The sequence below is a fragment of the Anomaloglossus baeobatrachus genome, chromosome 5 (assembly GCF_048569485.1).
Source record: "Anomaloglossus baeobatrachus isolate aAnoBae1 chromosome 5, aAnoBae1.hap1, whole genome shotgun sequence".
In the NCBI taxonomy this organism is placed as follows: Eukaryota; Metazoa; Chordata; class Amphibia; order Anura; family Aromobatidae; genus Anomaloglossus; species Anomaloglossus baeobatrachus.
In genome coordinates, this window is record NC_134357.1 from 140,911,051 (window position 1) to 140,924,205 (window position 13,155).

General features: G+C 46.7%; 1 protein-coding gene across 1 annotated transcript in view; it reads right to left on the minus strand.

The window, feature by feature from the left end:
- MICU1 (mitochondrial calcium uptake 1) overlaps positions 1-13,155 on the minus strand; it is a 399,405-nt gene that overhangs the window by 141,713 nt on the left and 244,537 nt on the right. The gene's annotated exons all lie outside the window — the stretch shown is intronic.

Sequence of the window (13,155 nt, forward strand, 5' to 3'; positions counted from 1 at the left end):
CCTTCCCATACCTATCTGTCCCACCGTGTCTACCATACCTGTCCGTAACCGCCTGTCTGTCTGCCTCAGTCATCTCGCCTGCATCTGTGTCCATACTCTCCTGTCCTGGGGGTCAGCTGCCACAGTCCTGGTCACTTCCCTGGCAGTGGTAACTGGTGTCGCCTTGCAACAGGCACTTAGTTAAGCCCCTCACACTAAGGGTAAACCCGGGTCTTCCGTGTGGTCTAGGTGGTACACACCCATTCGCCGTCTGAGCAACAATCTCAGTGGTGACCATTACATATTCCAACTTTGCAGCATATTTTCCACACCAGCCACCAGTTTTGACCAGTACTGTAGACATAGGCACTACATTATAGTAAAAAATGCAGAGGCTATATTTTTTTAAAATCAGCATATTTAGTATTACACTGCCGTAGTCAGACAATGGGAGGAGGGTGTCATCTTCTGGCAGTTTCAACTATTGAGGATGTAATCTGGCAGTTTCAACTATTTTAATTAGTCATTAAAGAGTTTATACACAAATGTGTGTTCTGAATAATGTGCCAGGGCTTCTGGCAATAAGTTGCATCTTATTGCCACCATTCAGACTCTAACATACACTCTGCACTAAGAAGAGTTGCTTGTATCATATGTACATTTTCTTACGGTTCCCTAGGCTGTGCAGCCATTACTATCATGGAAATTGTAGGATCAAAACAGTAATGGTTATCTGGAAGACATTCAAGACTGCAGAGCTTACGAGGAGTGTGCAATGAAAGCTGAAAGCACTCTAGAAGATAAAAGACTCCCGATTTAGTTACGTTAGCACTTTTATTCCCAGCTCCTACCATTTCTCTATTTACATGGTCTCCATGGAAGAAAGTGTTTCTAGATTTATAAAACTGGTGCGGTTGCAGTTTCTTTCAATTACCTTTCTATTTAATAGAGTTTTCATAAATAATGTACTAAATTAAGGATGTATTCCAAACATAGCTGTATATAGCATATATAAAGGATATGCCATGAATATCTGAAAGATGTGGAATAGTTTTCCTGACTCGTATAGAAGTAAATGGAAAGAGCCACAGATATATTTAGCCTGGATATACCAGACAGCAGCCACCAGAACAGGCAATCGAGGGATCGGGGTTTATCCACAGTTGTTGGTTCTCGATGTGGAATTTGTTTTTCTCAATTTTTAATTTTTCATTAAAATATGAAATAAGAACAAAAATAATCAACAACATATACCCAGAAGGGCACAAAAGTTAGCGAGCTATAACAGGTGCGTAAAGATGTCAATGTATATACCAAAGTAAGAAAGGCTAACAATGTATATATAGGAGAGGTAATCTCTTACCATACACCAGCATATCCCAGCAGAAAAGACTTGGAGAAAGAATGTTTATTCCCTCTGGAAACATCAGGCTGCATTTTGAACACGTCCCATCACATGACAAGTTACGTCATACCGGGCAGGAGCCCATACACTCTAGCATATACCTTATCAGTGTAACTTCCGATGTGGAGACTACATCAGGACCTTTGGTGACCTCAAGATCATGTGACTATGATGTCACCACAGGTCCTGGACTCTGCGGGAGTTAGATGATCTGCAGAGGAGATGTACTGGTGGTAAGTTCTCTAATGTGTGTGTGTCTGTATGTATGTGTGTCTTTGTATCTATTTTTCTGCATGTGTGTGGTTGAGCCTAGAATGTATGGGCTCCTGGTGGTATGCATTTATGAGTAGAGTTGAGCGGGATGCCAATAATCTGGGGCCGGCGGATCATTAACAGACTTAAAAATAAGTCCGATCCGCTCCGGAATCCGGTGCCCATATAAGTCAATGAAGGCCGGAATCCGGAGGTTAAAAACGTTTGTGGAGGGGCTAGGGGGCTAGGAGCGAGCGCAGCATACTCACCGAGGTGCTGTCATGGCGGCACACTCCTTCCGGGTCATGCTGTTACCTTCTGGAGCCGACAATTCAATATTCATTGTTTTCCCCGCCCACCGGCGCGTGTTGGTTGCAGCTAGACACGCCCCCACTGAGTGTCAGCGTGTCAGCTAACTGCAACCAATCACAGGATGGCCGGTGAGCGGGGAAAGCAGTACAGTCTGTCGGTCAGTTCACGGTGGTAAAAATAAGCACTCTGCAGCACAGGTATAGCACGCGGCTGCAGCCCCAGCCGTCGCGCTGTATCTGTGCTGTGTATACAGTGCCCAGAGTCACACGTGTGAGGCTTTGCCGGGTGCTGCCATGGCAGACTCGCGTGAGCCCCTCGCATGTGTGATTCCTGTGAAAGTAAAAAAAAAACCGATGTGCGGTTCCCCCTATTTTCATCCTCAGCCAAGATAACGCCGGCTGGGGGCTGGTATTCCAGCCTGCAGCCGCCTGGTAATGCCGCATCTGTTAGATGTGACCATACCGATGTGCGCTACTGGCTCTTCCCAGTGGCGTGATGCGGTGCCAGTCGGGGTAATAGCAGGGGTTAGCAGGGGCGCACGGCTGCTGCTAAACCCAAGGCTAGTGTGATGGCACAGGCGTCTATCAGATACCTGCATCACACAAACCTGTAAGTGACAGTAAATAAACACAGTAGAGAATAAATTGTGCTCACTGCTATAATCCTGGTGCTCGGGAAAAAAATAAGTCAATCGAGAGGGGTAATCCCGGCACACAGTATATGAAAAAAATGGTAAGTCCAGGTATAATATGCTTGAACAAAATTTCTTTATTTTTCACCAATTATTGTACTGCCCGCCCAACGTTTCGGCTCACGCAGGAGCCTTCATCAGGGGTCAAGAGCACCGAGAAATTGGTAATGGTGAGCAATCATGTAGGTACAGCAGGACTACCAATTTCTCGGTGCTCTTGACCCCTGATGAAGGCTCCTGCGTGAGCCGAAACGTTGGGCGGGCAGTACAATAATTGGTGAAAAATAAAGAAATTTTGTTCAAGCATATTATACCTGGACTTACCATTTTTTTCATATACTGTGTGCCGGGATTACCCCTCTCGAGTAAATAAACACAGACACAGAGAACAATCCTTTATTTGGAATAACATACAAAACACCACCTGCTTCACCTCTTTATTAACCCCCAACACCCTGCAGCTCCGACGTAATCCACAGGAGAAGTCCCACGCCGCTTCAGCTCTGCTACATCTGAATATCACAGAGAGCGGCACGACCGACCGCTCTCTGTAAGCTCCAGAGAATGAATGAGCTGCGCATTGAGCGTTGACGTCACTCAGGTCATTTGCGATCACAGCTGGAAGTTCCCACGGTCCTTCATCTGTGATCGCAAGTAACCTGACCTCAGGTGGAGGTCACTGAGTTCACAGACCTGCATCTCCTAGCAGAAAAATCACAGTTTTTTTGGCCAAGAGATGCAGATTTTGTGCTGAAATTTTTATACCAAATTCCTGCACCCAATCTAGACCTTCTGGCAAAAAAACGCGGTGTTTTGACGCAATTTTTTGTCGCGGTTTTTGCCGGTTATTTTTCCACGATTTTTGCTGCGGTTTTTTGCCACGAGGTGCACATTTGGTGCTGAAATCATCTGCACCAGCTTTCAGCACCAAATTTCCACCTGTAGCAGAATTTTTTTATTTTTGGGGGCCAAGGGATGCAAAGTTGATGCTGAGATTTTTACACCATAATCCTACATCCAATCTAGACCTCCTGGCAAAAAAACGCGGTGCTTTGACGCAATTTTTTGCCGCGGTTTTTTTTAACAGGAGGTGTAGATTAGGTGCTGGAATATGGTGTAAAAATGTAATAATCACACAATTGACATCCCTTGGTCCAAAAATTAAAAAGAAACAAACATTTAGATGCTGTTTTTGTGCGGTCTTGTGCCAGGAGGTGCAAATTTGGTGCAGGATTTTGGAGTATTACTTCACCAACAAATTTCCATCTCCTGGCAGAAAACGGTAATGAAATGGTTTTCATACTGCTGGTCTTTGGCTATTTTTTGCCAGGAGATGCAGATGTGGGATAACATTGCACACACATGCACGCTCCTGTCAGAAGTGTGCAGCTGTGCCGGTGATGCGCTGTCAGACTCGTGCAGGTCTGACATCACCCGACACAGCCTGCCACTGTCTGAACATGAGCGTGCATGTACCTAGAAACACATGCACGCTCCTGTCAGATGTGTGTGTGGCTGTGCTGCGATGTCAGACTTGTGGGAGTCCCTCGCTGTGACTGCTGCCTAAGATAAACCGCGTGCATTTTTTTAATTTAAATAATTTAAAAAAAAAAAAAAACGATGTGCAGTCCCCTCCAATTTTCATTCCCAGCCATGATAACGCCGGCCGGGGGCTGGTATATCCTCAGCCCGCAGCCGTCCGGTATAGCCGCATCTATTAGATGTGACCATTCTGGGGCGATATCGGCTCATCTTGATTGCCCTGGTGCGGTGGCAATCAAGGTAATAGCAGGGGTTAATAACAGCGCACGGCTGCTATTAAATCCCAGGTTTGTGATCGCACGGGCGTCTGTGAGATACTCGCATCACAAACCTGTAAATGACAGTAAATAAACAAGACACAGAGAAATCCTTTATTTGGAATTAAATACAAACACCCCTCCTTCAACACTTTATAACCCCAACACACCCCTCCAGCTCCGGCGCAATCCACACGAGATCCAGCGAAGACACATACAGCTCTGCTACATGTCAGAGTGAGCAGCCATAGAGCACGACTGCCCGCTCTGAGTGCAGCCTATTACTGACCGCGATAAGCGATGACTGCACGGCAGAGACTGTCACAGGCTGGGGGCACGTCAGCCAGGAACCAATCACAGCTGAGAGGACGGCCAGTGGGCGGGGAAAACACGCAAAGCTGTGTGATTGCGTGCACAGCACAGGAAGTGAAAGCGCGACCCGGAAGCAGTGTGCCGCCATGACACCGAGTCTCTAAGTATGAAACGCTCATTTATTTATTGTTTTTTTCATTTTTATTAATTGCCGATTCCAGATCGTGCAGCCGGAATCCCGCACCCGGATCGGGCCCGGAAATAGTGCTGAAACCGCGCGGATCCGGACACTTACAGTCCGGGCCCGCTCAGCACTATTTATGAGGACAGCAGAATGTATGAGCTCCTGGTGGTATAAAGTAGTTAGGAATTCATCTGAATCTATGGGCACTTGGTGGGTGGACACCAGAATGTATGGGCTCCTGGTTGGTATGTAATAGTGAGGACATAAGTATATGGGTTCCTGATGGTATATATCAGTGAAAACTTCAACCTCAAAATGTATGGGCAACTAGTGGTATATATTAGTAAGGACATCAGTTTATGGGCTCCTGGTAGGTATATATCACTAAGGACATCAGAATATATGGGGTACTTGTGGTATATAGTAGTGAGGACATCAGACTGTATGGGCTCCTGGTAGGTATCTATGTGTCTGTATGTATGTGCACTTTGTATGCATGTGTCTGTATAAAGGTGCTCGGTGTATACATACGAGTGTGCTATGTGTATGCACACATATGTTTGTAATGTAACATACAGTACTTGTGTCACATACTGTGTGTATGTAGCTTCCATTTATAAATCCAGGATGCACAGATTATGGGGGAACAAAAATCATTCTTCTCAGCAGCATATCGCTCACTGAAAACTGCAGAAGTGCTGCCGATAACACGCTGCTGTAGAGGACAGATTGATCTACTAGTGATCATTCTGTGCCCATCACTCTTCCACAACCTGTGTAGAGAGCGATACACAAGCGCTGAATGACTTCAATGATGTCGATTGCACAATCTGAACTCAGCGTATGTAAATACAGCCTAAGGCTATGTGTCCATGGTAGAATGTACCTGCGGATTTTTCTGCATGAAAATCCGCGACTTTCGCGGCAAATCCGCACCTTATTTTTGCCGCGGATTTGCCGCGGATTACAGCAAATTTGCCGCGGATTTTGATGCGGATTTTTTTTTTTTTCCCCATTCTATACCCAAAATCCGCACCAAAATCCACAACAATAATTGACATGCTGCAGATTTTCCCGGATCAAAATCCGCGGCAAATCCGCTGCGGAAAAATCCGCAGCATGGACACAGCATTTCCAAAATGCTATTGAAATGGCTTGGAAGTGCCGCTGCTGCAGATTTTCGGAAAATCCGCGGTAAATCCGCGGTAAATCCGCAGCGTGGGCACATAGCCTTAATGTCTGAGTGTGATGGTGCAATATGTCAGCATTTAGGCCCCAGTTTAATCATTTGCCCACGGTCCCACTTTGTCTAAAACCAGCCCTGGCTCTAAGACAGTGAGAAGCTGCAGCAATTTATGTAATTTCTGGTTTTTATGTTCTTTTTCAATTTCCTAGTCCATCTTTTTATGATCTTGGACTCCCTTTTATGCTCAGCAGAGATGTTTAGGAAACCAATAAAAAATAGCAAGAGGTAAAAAAAAAAAAGGAAAGAACAGATTAAAGTACGGGGGTGCGCATGGGTGGGATGTAATAGGATCTAAACTTGCTGAGATTTGGTGCTCCCCTGCTGCTTGAACACTATATACTAGTACTTTATGGAACAACGATTTTCAGGAAGCGGTTACACTAAAAGCCAGTCAATGGGGCTTCTGATGATTCTACAGCAGTTATTCTTCCTATGAGGGACAGCACTGTGACGGGCAATGCTGCTAAATGTAACTGGCTGATCAGCGGGGGGTTTATGGAGTGGTGCTTTTAACCTAAGGTCCCTGCTCCTACTTTTATACTTGCCCTCCGGCGTTTTCACCAGTATTGCTCCGGCCCACCTGAGCTATATTGTGATTGCACCTCTGACAGTCTGGAAGTCAGAAGTTATAACACAAGCTCTCAATGCAAGTTTATGAGAGCCAGAATGAGGCCAGAACAAGTCTCTCATAGACTTACATTGAGTTGTGACTTCCGATGCGCCCCATAAAAACACTGGAGCATCCGGCAGGTCGCAAACAGATGAAGACGCTAGAGGGCAAGCCTAAGACCAAGAGCAGGGGACAGTAAAACAAAAACTGATGGAATGGTGCTTTAATTCATTGTCAACAATCAACAGCGATAAAAGATGTTAAATATATTCTACAGTTCTTCCAATGGGAATTTGGACATAATTAAGGCTAGACTTGAAATTACAGATGATGTTACGCTGCAGTAACCCCTAAAGCGTATGAGCTTCTTCAGTAGTATCTGTTTTAAAGACAATTGGTCACCCTTTAGAGCTTTTCAAGTTATCAATATGGGCATACAGGTTGTACACAGCTGAAGTTAGTCATACCTGTATGCCTCCTGGATGAAGACTTGTTCTGTAAAAATGATATTTTATAGCTTCGATTTTCCAGGCTATGGAGCACATGCTGCCCAGAGGATAAGACTGCGTTCGGTTTTCATTATACAAGATTCGTCCTCCTTTCCTCTTCCTGAAATCCCGCACCTGCGCATTCTGCCGACTGTCTCCCCCCTGCACTGTCCTTACTTTCTTTGGGCACAGTTTTTAATCTTGATGTGCGCAATCTTGTATAATGAAGACCAGAGAAAGTCTTATCTTCCGGGCAGCGCACGCCCCATAGCCTGGAAGATCAAAGCTATAAAATTTGATTTTTAATTAACAAGCCATCATGCAGGAGGCATACAGAAATGACTAATTTCATCTGTATACAACCTGTATGCCCGTATTAATAACTCAAAAAGGCGATATTCAATTTAAAGCAAATTTCACTCTGGTATGTAGTCTCAACAATAATCTGTCAGGTTTTTTTCCCACACAACTTACCTGTTTTTCCCAATATAGTCTCTCAAGGGTATGTAAAAAAAGAAATTTTGTTTAATAAAATATTATCTATTTTACAAATGTTGATTAATAAATGAGCACCTGCATTTTGTTGGGTACATTCATGTTTTGTTTTACATTAAATGGAAATGGTCAGGAAGTTTTTACTATTTAATCTGAGAACAGCAGAATGTAGGAGCAGAAAATCTGACTCCAGTGATGGAGTCACTTGCTTAGCAGCCTTCTGTAGTTTCAATACAATCAGTGCTTCATCAGCAGGAGATTATCACTGCAGTACTAGGTGTCCCCTGCAAGGCAGACAGGCTAATCTCTGTAACCCCGCCCCTACTGCTGATTGGCAGCTTGCGGACAATGAACACTGTACACAGGAAGCTGCCAGTCACAAGTGTGGGCGGGGTTATAGAGAGCTCAGCATTCAGAAAACTAATAGATCTGCAGCAGAGAAAATAAGGGCTTCTATCAAAACTACAGAAAGCAGTCCAGTAAGTGATACATTACTGGAATCAGGGTCTCTGCCCCTAAATCATGCAGCTCTCAGATTCCAGCACAATAACCTGCTGACAGAATCCCTTTAACAACTAGAGAATTTTACAACAGCTTTTGTCAAGTAGCATAATTTAATATCCCTGTGCAGACTACCATGGTTTTAACAACGGTCTGTTACTTCAGTCGTGAAGACGATGGTATCATTCATATTTATACCCGTTCTGACAAAAACCTTCATCAAAGAAGAAAGGAACATGAGAACACTTATCAGACTGCATATATTAAAACTGACATGAACAATGTCAAAAGAATAACGCTGGGTAGACGAGAATGTCTACTGGATTTTTTTTTTTATTCATTTATTGTTTTATGCCTGAAATAAAAAAAAGAAAAGAAAAGAAAAACAGGTCAGCCGCAAAATTGTTGGGTGCATAAAAAAATAAACAATGAGAAGCAATTAATGAGTTGTAAAGCTCGTGTAGAGCCACACAGCCCAAACAAAAGAGGGGCATGCACAATTACAGCAAACCTTATTTTTTTTTCCTTTAACCTCCCGTTTTTTGCTGAAATCTTGCCCAGTATCAGCTTATCATTAAATGAGCAATTTCAAGTGAATGATTTCAGGCTCTGACAGGAGCTGCGCAAAGCGATCTACTCATATCTACGCTCATATATTCTTGCATGGTTTTTAGGAATAAAACTTTTTTTTGTAGTGCAGGCGTAACCAAGAACTCAAACTGTCCACTAAATAAAGGGTAAAGTGGTAGTCGTTTTATATTCTGCCTGACCAGACTATGGATGAACACGGTCGCTATGTATAGCCTTACTATTGTCTATAGAGGGACATTGTGACTAATGACAGCATGTACGTAATGCAGAGGCGTATCTAGAGGGAGAATGGCGGGGCACGTGCCCCGGTCGCAGTGTCCGGCGTCAGCACCTTTCAGCAAGGGCGGTGATGTATGTTGCGGCCCCGCGGCCGAGTTCCGGGGCCCACAGCGCTCATGACGGCAGCTGCAGGCTCTTAGATCCACACCTGAATGCAGCCTTCACCGCTGTGTAGGGGTTAAGGTTGTCTGTGGGCGGAGCTAGAACGCACCGTGCACTGCCCTGCCGTCCCACAGATGAAGGTAGATGATAGAATGTATGGGCTCCGTCCAGGTATGACTTAATTTGTCATGAAGCTGGTCACGCCCATTACCTGGAAGGAGCCCATATATCGCCGAGCTGTATGTCCTGTCACCCCCAGTGCTGTATACCCCGCAGGACTGCCTATAATATGCCCCCACCGTAGTACTATATACCCCCAGAACTGTCTATAACCTCCCAGAGCTGTATACCCCACAGAACTGACTATAATATCCCCCCACCCCAATGCTACATACCCCCAGAACTGTCTATAACCCCCCCAGTGCTGTATACCCTGCAGAACTACCTATAATATTCCCCCACCCCAATGCTATATACCCCCAGAACTGTCTATAACCCCCCAGTGCTTTATACCCCACAGAACTGACTATAATATCCCCCCACCGCAGTGCTATATACCCCAGAACTGTCTATAACCCCCCAGTGCTGTATACCCCCCAGAACTGCCTATAATATCCTGTACCCCAGTGCTATATACCCCCAGAACTGTCTATAACCCCCCAGTGCTGTATACCCCACAGAACTGACTATATCCCCCCCCCCGCAGTGCTATATACCCCAGAACTGTCTATAACCCCCCCCAGTGCTGTACACCACGCAGAACTGCCTATCCCGCCTCACCACAGTGCTGTATACCCCCATAACTGTCTATAACCCCACCAGTGCTATATACCCTGCAGAACTGTCTATACTCCAAGCCCAGTGTTGTATACCCCAGAACTATCTATCCCCCCAGTGCTGTATACCCAGGACTGTATCCCCCCCACCCCAGTGCTGTATACCCCAGAACTGTCCATCCCCCACCCCAGTGCTGTATACCCCCAGAACTGTCTATAACCTCTCCAGTGCTGTATACCCTGCAGAAATGCCTATTCACCTCACCACAGTGCTGTATAACTCCAGAACGGTCTATAATCCCACCAGTGCTATATACACTGCAGAACTGTCTATCCCCCACCCAAATGCTATATACCCCCAGAACTGTCTATCCCCCCAACCCCAGTGCTGTATATCCCCCAGAACTGTCTGTCCCCTGATCCCAGGGCTGTATATCACCCCAGAACTGTCTGTCCCCTGACCTCAGTGCTGAATAGCACCCCATAACTGTCTGTTCTCCCCACCCCAGTGCTGTATACCCCAGAGCTGTTTGTCCTCCACCCCAGTGCTGTATACCACCCAGAGCTGTTTGTCCCCCACTCCAGTGCTGTATATCCTCAGAGCTGTTTGTCCTCCACCCCAGTGCTGTATACCTCCCAGAGCTGTTTATCTCCCACCCCAGTGCTGTATGTCGCGCACTCCAGTACCACCCAAGAGCTGTATCTCTCCCCAACCCAGTGCTATATACCCCCAGAGTTGTTTTTACCCCCACTCCAGTGCTGCATACCCCCCAGAGCTATATACCTCCTCAGATCTGAATGCCCCCCTCTAGAGCTGTATGCCCCCTCTGGAGCGGTATGTCCTCAGCCTCCCCTGTGATGTATATACAGCAGTGTCAGTGTGCTCTGTGTGTGACTATGTCTTTTAGCCATGGCCACCAATAAGTGCGGCACAGCAACATGACCAGGTGGAGCTGGATGGGAGACAAGCGGGGGAGATGAGTGAGGCTGCTGCCGGCTTCCCCATATTAATAATATCTGTAATGTGTCTGTGTATATGTATGATGTGTGTCTGTGTATGTCAGTGTATATGACTGTGTATAGATTTATCTCTGTTTATATGTATTGTCTTTAAATATGTATATGTATGTATGCATGCTTGTATGTGTACATATTTTTTGATGTGCATGTCTATGTGAGGATGGGGCCCATTGAGACTCACCCATGGCCCACAAAAACCTGGAGCTGGCCCTGCCTGCAGCTGCATTTTTTCGCCCCCGTAGTGGGAGACGGTTATTCTCTGAGTCCGGCTGTCAAGGAAAGGGGATAGTGTCACGGGCGGAGGAGGGGACGCTGCGCTCTCCCACTGCTCGGGTCCGGCTGCTGCTGCCGCTGCTCGGTGGTGGCTCGAGCGGTGGGCCGGATCCGGGGACTCGAGCGGCGCTCCTCGCCCGTGAGTGAAAAGGGGATTTGATTGGATGGTGGGGATTTGGTGATTGTTCGTGACGCCACCCACGGTTGTGGTGAAGTTGGTGACACCACCGCTGCTCTGGACGGGGATCCCGGGAGCGGTGACAGGCAGCAGCTTTGATGTTAGTTCTCCCCTCCGTGGGTAGGGGGTTGGTTGTCCCGGGGCCCGGTGATGGGGTAGGGATGGATGGCAGGCGGGTTACGGGGCCTGGTGAGGTGCAGGGTCGCGGGGGCAGCGCTGTGCCACACGGCACGGTGGTACTCACTCAGCCAATGATGAGGACACAGTTCTCGGTAAAACACACGGCTGGATGGACAGGTCTCACAGACGGCTGCGGTTTTGTTTCTCCCGGCAGGTTGATGGTGACTGCCTTTCCCTGCACCTGTGTACTGTAAACGGTTCCAATGGGTTCCCACCGGTAACCCGCTCCCCAGCTTGGATGGGAGCTGAAGGAGCCCCTTTTGCCCGCAGGCTCTGGCCCTGGGAACGGTAGCCTTGGCGGTGGCTGTGTTTCCCTCTCACGGTTGGACTGTTGCCTTCTGTCGGGACTTGGCTGCTTGGAAACCCAGGAGGTTCCCTTCGCTGACGGATTTGGCAAATTCACGGCGACTCCTAGCCTTGCCGGGGTCCGTAAGCCCCTGCCAGATGGTGCTGACTTATCTTTGTGTACCGGTCCGGTACCGCCGGGCCACCGCCCGTCCACGGTCCTTACGGTAAACTCCGATAGGCCACTCCTGCAGACGGTCACCACCGTCTGCCAACCTTGCTGATCCGTCCGGGCCACACACCCGGACCAACTTCAGGCTTCTCTACTGCCACTTCACTCCTCTCACTTTCACTTCCCAAACTGATCTGCCCTACTTTTCCCGCCTCCAGGACTGTGAACTCCTCGGTGGGCGGGGCCAACCGCCTGGCCCACCCCCTGGTGTGAACATCAGCCCCTGGAGGAAGGCAACAAGGGTTTGTGTCTGACTTTGATGTGCCTGACCGGTAGTGTGGGGTGTGTGGGTGTTGTTCTCTGTGGCCCCTGGCTTGTCCAGGGCGCCACAATAGCATGAGAGGATTAATAATTGACTAAAAGTCAGGGAATATGCATGAGTAATTAACAAATTTTATTCTCAAAGTGCAAAAATATTTTATTAATTATAATAGTAAAATATGCTGTACACAGCAACAAACCAAAGTGATCTCTTTAGACTTATTAAGTACAGGGTATCCTCCTCATCTGTTCCTGAATATCAGGAGCAGACAAAAGGGATCCTAAATAGGACCCATTAGATATACATTACATCACACAGGAAACTGTTTGGTACAAACAATTTAAACACACAATACTTATTACAAGCCAATACTCAGCAGTATTCCAATGAATGGTCAGGATCATAAAACCATTCCACTTCCGTGGATAAAATGAAATTTGCTTGTTGACAATGGTATAGCAGTCCTTAGTGTGTGATATACACCGTTACACATAGATGGTACGCCTGGTGATATTGCCTCTATGCCTCGATGTGTTTCCTCATAAACAATGGTTTCTCAGGAGGCCATAATAAAGATGATGAATGATTAGAATCAGAGATGCAGTTCCATGGAAAGCCAATCCTAAAATACTCCTGCCTCAGGTACAGTCAATGTTGTCAGAATTCCATCCTCCAGCAGTCAGGAAGGCTCCATGAAGCCTTC